Source organism: Dipodomys spectabilis, unplaced genomic scaffold (assembly GCF_019054845.1).
Source record: "Dipodomys spectabilis isolate Male_0828 unplaced genomic scaffold, ASM1905484v1 ptg000755l, whole genome shotgun sequence".
NCBI classification, from domain to species: Eukaryota; Metazoa; Chordata; class Mammalia; order Rodentia; family Heteromyidae; genus Dipodomys; species Dipodomys spectabilis.
The window spans coordinates 136922-144091 of record NW_024871432.1 but is presented as its reverse complement, the minus strand read 5'-3'; the positions used below and the strand labels follow the sequence as shown (position 1 = coordinate 144091).

The window sequence follows — 7170 nt, the reverse complement described above, 5'->3', positions numbered from 1 at the left end:
TGTTAAATATTTTAAAAGAAAATATACATGTCTGAATTATTTACATGTGTAAAAATCATGAAAATATAAATTAACATGGGTATAAAAGTACCCATTGATCAATAGCAACAGTAAAAGCATCAGTAGTTCTTAGTTTGAGTGTACAAAAAAATCAATGGAATAGATAAAAATGTTCCTTCCATAAGAAATGTACTCATTACCTTATTTATGTAACTATAACTCCTCTGTACATTACCTTTAAAATAAAATGAAATTGAAATTAATAATAAACCAAATAATATAGCAATTAATAATTCTTAGAAGCCATTGTTAAAAACTTTGTAAAAAACTGCCCTAAGACCTCAAGGAGTATACTTTGATGTTGAATATATTTTAGCTTCAGCAGAGAAGCAAAAAGTTTAAAAACTGATACAAATAAAGTAATAAATATATATATTACTATTAAAAATAATCATAACATGAATTTATAGTGGTCATCAAATATGTAAGAAATGAGGCAATTTGACATTCGATTGCACTTAATAAGTGAGAAAGAATTTTCTAGGTTTTTCAAATATATCTTACGTTTAATAAAGAAACTATTCTGTCACATCATATGATAATTAGATAAAGCTGATATTAGTGCAAAGTACAGATTGTACTAAGTTTTTGGATGTAAATGTATATACTTATTTTGGTTGTGGAAAATTATGAGGATTTCAACTTGGGATATTTTTCTTGCTGGTGTCATATCAGTGGTTAATTTTAGGATAGGGGTTCTCTTTCCACAAGAACATGCACCTGATCTGTCGTTTAAGCCTTCCCATCTTCAGTGGCATCAGAATTGCACACCAACTCGTCTAGCTTCCTCCCGTGGCTGGTCTGGATTCTGCAATCCTTCCAATCTTAGCCTGTAGATAGTGCAGGATGGTGGAAATGATCCAATGCATCCAGCTAGCTCAAAATAGTAGAAATCATATTCTACCCCATCTGTTTACCAGTCTTACTGAAAGAATGACCTTCCCAATTCCTGATGGAAACACACTGCAGCTCTTATGGACCAATCATTTCCACATTGTACCTCACCTCAGTTGGTTACCATTAGAAGTATTTTGATTGCTTTTTATACCCAACATTTTGAGAGAAAGGTACTACTTTAACATGCTGTTAAAGCAAGACTGATATAAAAATCACATTTGACCCAGATAAATATTTTACCTTTCATATACTCAAAAATACAATCTGACCTATCATTAGTGTAAGGAAGGAGAGGTTAAAAATCATAGACACCAAGACCTAAGCATGAATTAACTTGTGAATACAATTGGTTTAAAAAGACAACAATAATAATGCATTTTTTAAATTCCTTATGATAATGAGAATGATATTGACAAACTATTAACACTTGAAAATAACGTATTTTCTTGGGAGTAAGACACAAAACACAAGATTAATCCTAATCATTTTAAAGACCTTTATTTATAGTACAAATTCACTCTTACAACTAGAAAAATTCTAAAAATAACTGAAGCACAGTGACACAAAGGAAATAATTTAACTACATCACCTACATTCAAATTACTGTATTAATAGAAAACAAAGCTACACTAATAATTAGCTTACCTAATTAAATTATGTTCTTATATTCTGTTTCATTTAGTTTCAGAAAAACTGGGTTTTCATAAAAAGATGCATAAAAAAGTCTATATACCCACTTACATTTTCAGATTTTAACAATATTTATTTCAGAAACGTCTGTAGCTCTATAGTCAATGAACTGAAATAATACTAAAATATTCAAAGGGTTTTGAGAAATTGCAAGACTCTCTCTGGGATGTTATTTATACTGGAAAAGATATTTGAAAACATTATTTGTTAAAGTTATGAAAGTTACTCCCACAAAAGGCAGTTAGTGAAGACCCCTTTGCATTTACAAAACAACTTCAAATGCATCTACAATCTGGAGGTGACACATGCTTTTTTTTTGTTTTTGAAATGTATATCTAATAAGCATATCCACAATAGTGATTTTCAGTCAAAATGATGGGATATTCAAACCTAATAAAAAACAGGGTTCATTATCTTAGTGAGAATAGATATGATCTGATGGAGGCATAGAATTCCATTATGTATATATACCACATTTTCTTGATCCATTCATCTACTGAGGGGCATCTGGGTTGGTTCCATATCTTAGCTATAGTAAATAATGTTGCAATAAACATATTCGTGCTGGTAGCTTTAGTGTGGTCTTGTTTGTAAACATTTGGGTAAATTCAAAAAGTGGAATTGCTGGGTCATAGGGGAGCTCTATGTAGAGTCTTTTGAGGATCCTCCATACTACTTTCCAAAGTGGTTGAACAAGTTTACAGATTGCCCCATTTGATAGGAAATGGAAAGGCTTGGAAAAAATTTATATTAGGTGAAGTAAGCCAGGCCCAAAGAAACATAGGTCCCATGGTTTCCCTTATTTGCAATATCTAGTATATGTCTGAGTCAAGCACAAAAGGTCAGATAAGGTGATGTTAGGGAAATGAACCCTAAGATATGTATTCAAAGGTTTTTTTTTTCTTTCATGCGATTGTTTCTAACACATTTATAAGATAATTTCTTTGTTGCTTTGTATGTCCCTCCCGCACAGTATAATCCCTGCCTTCACTGTATTTGATGTCAGTATAATTTGTGGAGGGGATAGGGAAAAACAAATGGTTTAAATAGGGGTACAGGTGGACCCATTGCAACAATGAGATGTACAAGTCGTTAGGTCGAAAACGAACTTTACAACTTTCGTGAGTGGGGGGGGGGGAGGATTGTGGGGGAGCAGGGGGAGGGTGGGAAGTGATGGGAAGGGAAAACAAATTAGGAGGCTACAATGCTTGATAAGAAATGTACTCATTATCTTGCCCATGAAATTGTAACTCTTATGTACAGTATTTTCAAAATAAAAAAAAAAGAAAAGAATAGATACGATCTTACAAAGAGAGTTGTTTTCAACAGAAATCCGGAAAGAGTTTATCCACTTGGTGTTTCACAGGAATAAACACAGAGAAATACCTGTTTGGTCAAGTCGGTCAAACTCACTCCATGAGTATACGTTAAAAGTATAACCAATTTAAGAGGTCAAATACATATTTTGTACTGACAGTCATCTTACAGTGATAACTTAGTACCTAATTATGTTTGTATCTTCTTCCCTAACATACAATAAGAGCTGAAAGTGATCTCTTTTATCTAACTTATTGTTGTAAATGCCTCGATTATGATGATGTTATTGAAGGGTGGTTCCACTGAAATGACATGAGAGAATACTGATAAATAGAACATTGCAACACAGTTAGCTCTTTTCAGCCTCATCCTGTCCACATTGGCAAGCAATATTGCAATAGCAAACGCACACATATACACATACACACATGTGGGCACATGTACACACACATATACATGCATGCTAAATTCAGGGTTTAGTAAAAAAAGGTTCAACTTAAATATTAGTGATTAGGACCAATGATAATTTACCTCAATACAAAATAGTACACAATCCCGTCACCACGGGTGTTACATTTTACTTGCCTCGCCATATGTGACCACTTAATTTATTTTAATTAATTCATTAATTCATTTGTTTGGTGCTAATACTAAGGCTTGAACTCAGGGCCTGGCTCTGTCCCACAATTTGTTGGTTTTTTTGTTTTAGTTTCTTCAAGGCTAGCATTTTACTGCTTGTACCACAGCTCCATTTCTAGCTTTTGCTGGTTACTTTCAAATCAGAATCTAAGGACTTTTTCTTTGCTTGGTTTGGTTTTAAACCACAATCCTCAGATTTCATCTTTCTGATTAGCTAGGATTAAAGACATGAGCCACCAGTGTGGTTTCTACATTTTCCTCTATAATTATCTAATGCACATACTTAGATAGTAATTTAAAACTGAGAATATAGAAGCAAGATGTACAGTGATGACATTGTCCTGTCAGAAATTTAAGCTAGGAAATTTCTTCTTAAGACCATAAACAAAAAATATCATGATATAATATAAGAGAACTCACTATTGAACATATGAGCTTTAAGTGCTTTCTACTCAATCCATTATTTATCGTTATTCATCATTAGAAAAAATGTATAATGCTGTAGTAAAATAGGAGTCCTTTGTAGGAATACTTAAATTTCTTCTTTTTTTTTTTTAAAGACACTTGTTTTCATCTAAAAAAATAGGCCTGTCTACTGTCTTCAGGTGATTTTGATGATTGAAGGTGCTTAATGAGAAGTCAAAGTGCATTAGTAGTATTTGCTATCAATTAAATCTCACCTTTTCTTCTTGGAGAATATAATGATTAAAGCAATAGTTCAGAATCAACAACAATAATAGTTCAGAATCACACTTCCAGCGTAAATGGATCACCAGTAAGTAATGTTCAATACCATTTTCCACAAAGTTTTGTCACAGATACAATTGGCCTGCCTTCTCTAGTTGTTTTCCTAACCTGGACCTATTCCTTCATTGTATAGGAAAAGTGTAATTCAAATGATTTCAGTCAGATCTGTTACTAGAATTATCAAGGATTTGGATTTTTGTCTGAAATTTGGTCAAAGCTATGCCTCTTCATGTAGGCTACTAAAAATATATTTACTATTTTCAAGTAAATACATAAATTCCATTTCCATCTTTTTTTAAAAATAAAATTATTTGCTTTATAAATTGATAAGAGGGATGGATTTTGTGGCCAGGTAGGTCATTGCACATCTGTCTTTCTCTTCCTCTCTCCCCTTCATGCTTCTCATAGATAATATGACTTCGATAATTATCCTAATTTATTTTGCTTTTATATTTTTGGTTGCATCATTTCAATTTCTGCTCTGCCATTTCCCAAATCATTTACATAGAAGGCATTATTTCCTATTTTCTCATTCCTAGAATAACCTGCACATGAAGACACCACTGGCCCTCATTTTGAGTCTGTACCTTTGAATACTGAGGAAAATCTTTCCTCTGCTCTCCATCAATTCCCTACTCTCCAGCTAGAATAATTTAGAACAGTAAAAATGGAAACAGAGAAAATAAATCATGGTGAAAAAAACAGATGCAGAAAATTCTCTGGATTTTTCTGACCAGTTCAACCAACGTGAACTATTGGGGAAATACATGGACACCTCATTCCCACTGGTACTCAAAGTCTCTGATTAGGCAATTCTGATGAAGACAAGGAACAAGATGAAAAAGTGAGGAACTTTATCATTTGCAAGAAAAAATGGAGAAGTATCCAAGCAAATTTCTTCTTTGGGCTGCCAAAAATAATCGGCTTACTACAGTGTGGAGATTACTTTCCAAAAAGGCCACTCATGTGAATACGAAGGATGACGATGAGTATACCCCTCTTTATCGGGAAGCCTACTGTGGACATGTAGACATTGTCCATGAGTAGGTGTCTCAAGGCAGATATTCATGCAATAACTGTGAATGGCAGGACACCCCTGCACAGTACTTATATGTGGAATAATACCAGAGTGGCTTCTTTTTTACTTCATCATGATGCAGATACCAATGCCGAAACTAAAGTTCTCTTGACCCCCTTGCATCTTGCTGCTGGGAATAGAAATACCAAAGATACGCTGGATCTCCTTCTGTTGATCCATTATATCAACCCAGGTCTGAAGAAAAATTTGGAAGAAACTGCATTTGATATTGACAAAAGGATAATTATGTATCACTACCTCTTTGAAGTTGTGGAAGGCTGTACAAATTGTTCTTCTAAGTCAAAAATGGTTTGGTTATGTTTCTTAAATTTCAAAAATGTCAGTCCATCTTTGTGCCCATACAAAATATTTTCACAATACAAACCAACAACAATATCTTACTTTAAAAATTCATGAATTCCATGGTATTCTTCCAAGTGAATTGCTTGACTTGGATGTCAGAATGTATTCAAGAGTTGTTTGTATATCTCTATAATGATTTCTGCAGAGTTTGTGACTTTCTAATCAGAGATAATTTAAACTTATCTGTTGAAATGAGTAATACAGAAATTAAAGATATTTCTGGTGCTGGTATGAAAAAATATATTTTAAAATATTCTGTATTCTGTTTGTATAATGTCCATAATCTATTTCATTCTCACCTCAATATAATACTTTGAATTCTACATTGTTTTATAATACATAGGTTCATTAATAAATGTGTCCTTTCAGATTGCATTCCATATAGAAACAGTTTAAGATTCCTTTTTCCCTAGGTCCTTATACTATTTTATTTCTCTGGGATAAAATGACAATGTTATCTAATTTCAAAAGTTTTGTAAAAGTTATGCAATGTAAAGGCCTTTCTAAGGTGTAGATTTAACACACTGATGTCAAACTAACTTTTAATTCAATTAATTACATGCATTGTTAGACTTGTATTTTTGTCATCAATTCTTTAATAACAGTTTTTCAATTCTTTTTCTTTTTGGGGGGGGGGGGTCCGCTCGTGGGGCCTGAACTCTGTGCTTGGGCGCTGTCCCTCAGCTCTTCAGCTCAATGCTAGTGCTCTACCACTTGAGCCACAGCGTCACTTCCGGCTTTTTTCTTATGTGATGCTGAGGAATTGAACCCAGGGCCTCAGGCAAGCAAGCCAAGTGCTCTACCACTGACCCAACTTCCCAGTTCCAGTTTTTCATTTCTTACATCTGAAGAATAAAAAATATGGAATACTTCACAAATTTTCATAACATCTTTTTGCAAGTGCCATCTTAATCTCTTTATTGTTGTAATATGTGTAGACGTACTGCTGAAGAATATAGTATCCTGTAAATTTAAGTAATTAACGATGCAATCTTTATACAGGCATATACCCCTGTTTGCCTATTTCCAACAAGAATACCATATTGTTCCTAAAAATGCTATTGATCATATTTCTCTAAAATTCTGAGTATATTGGAAAAAACTTATATTGCTTGGTTGATTGCTCACATTTGTAATTTTTTTTGTCAATGACTATTTTAAGTGTTTTTCATTTTAGTTTTGATCATACTTTGAAGCATTTATAGCTAGGTCCACAGGTGATGGCTTTATCAACTGAGTTAGCTTTGTGGAGCTAATGGATTCAAAGTAAGCCTTGCTTAAGAGCTACTTCTAAATTTCTGCAGCTTAAAATTTCCCAAATGAGGTCTTACTGGCACATATGTCTCTCTGACCCTTTACCCTTCTTCCTTGTAGGAACA

The 7170-nt window shown here is 33.4% G+C and overlaps 1 non-coding gene across 1 annotated transcript; it reads right to left on the bottom strand.

Annotated features, from left to right (window-relative positions):
• Nucleotides 1-6646: 6646 nt before the first annotated feature.
• On the bottom strand, nucleotides 6647-6748 carry LOC122102127. Its single transcript, XR_006146466.1, has one exon. It is a non-coding gene; the product is annotated as a U6 spliceosomal RNA (small nuclear RNA).
• Nucleotides 6749-7170: the final 422 nt, after the last annotated feature.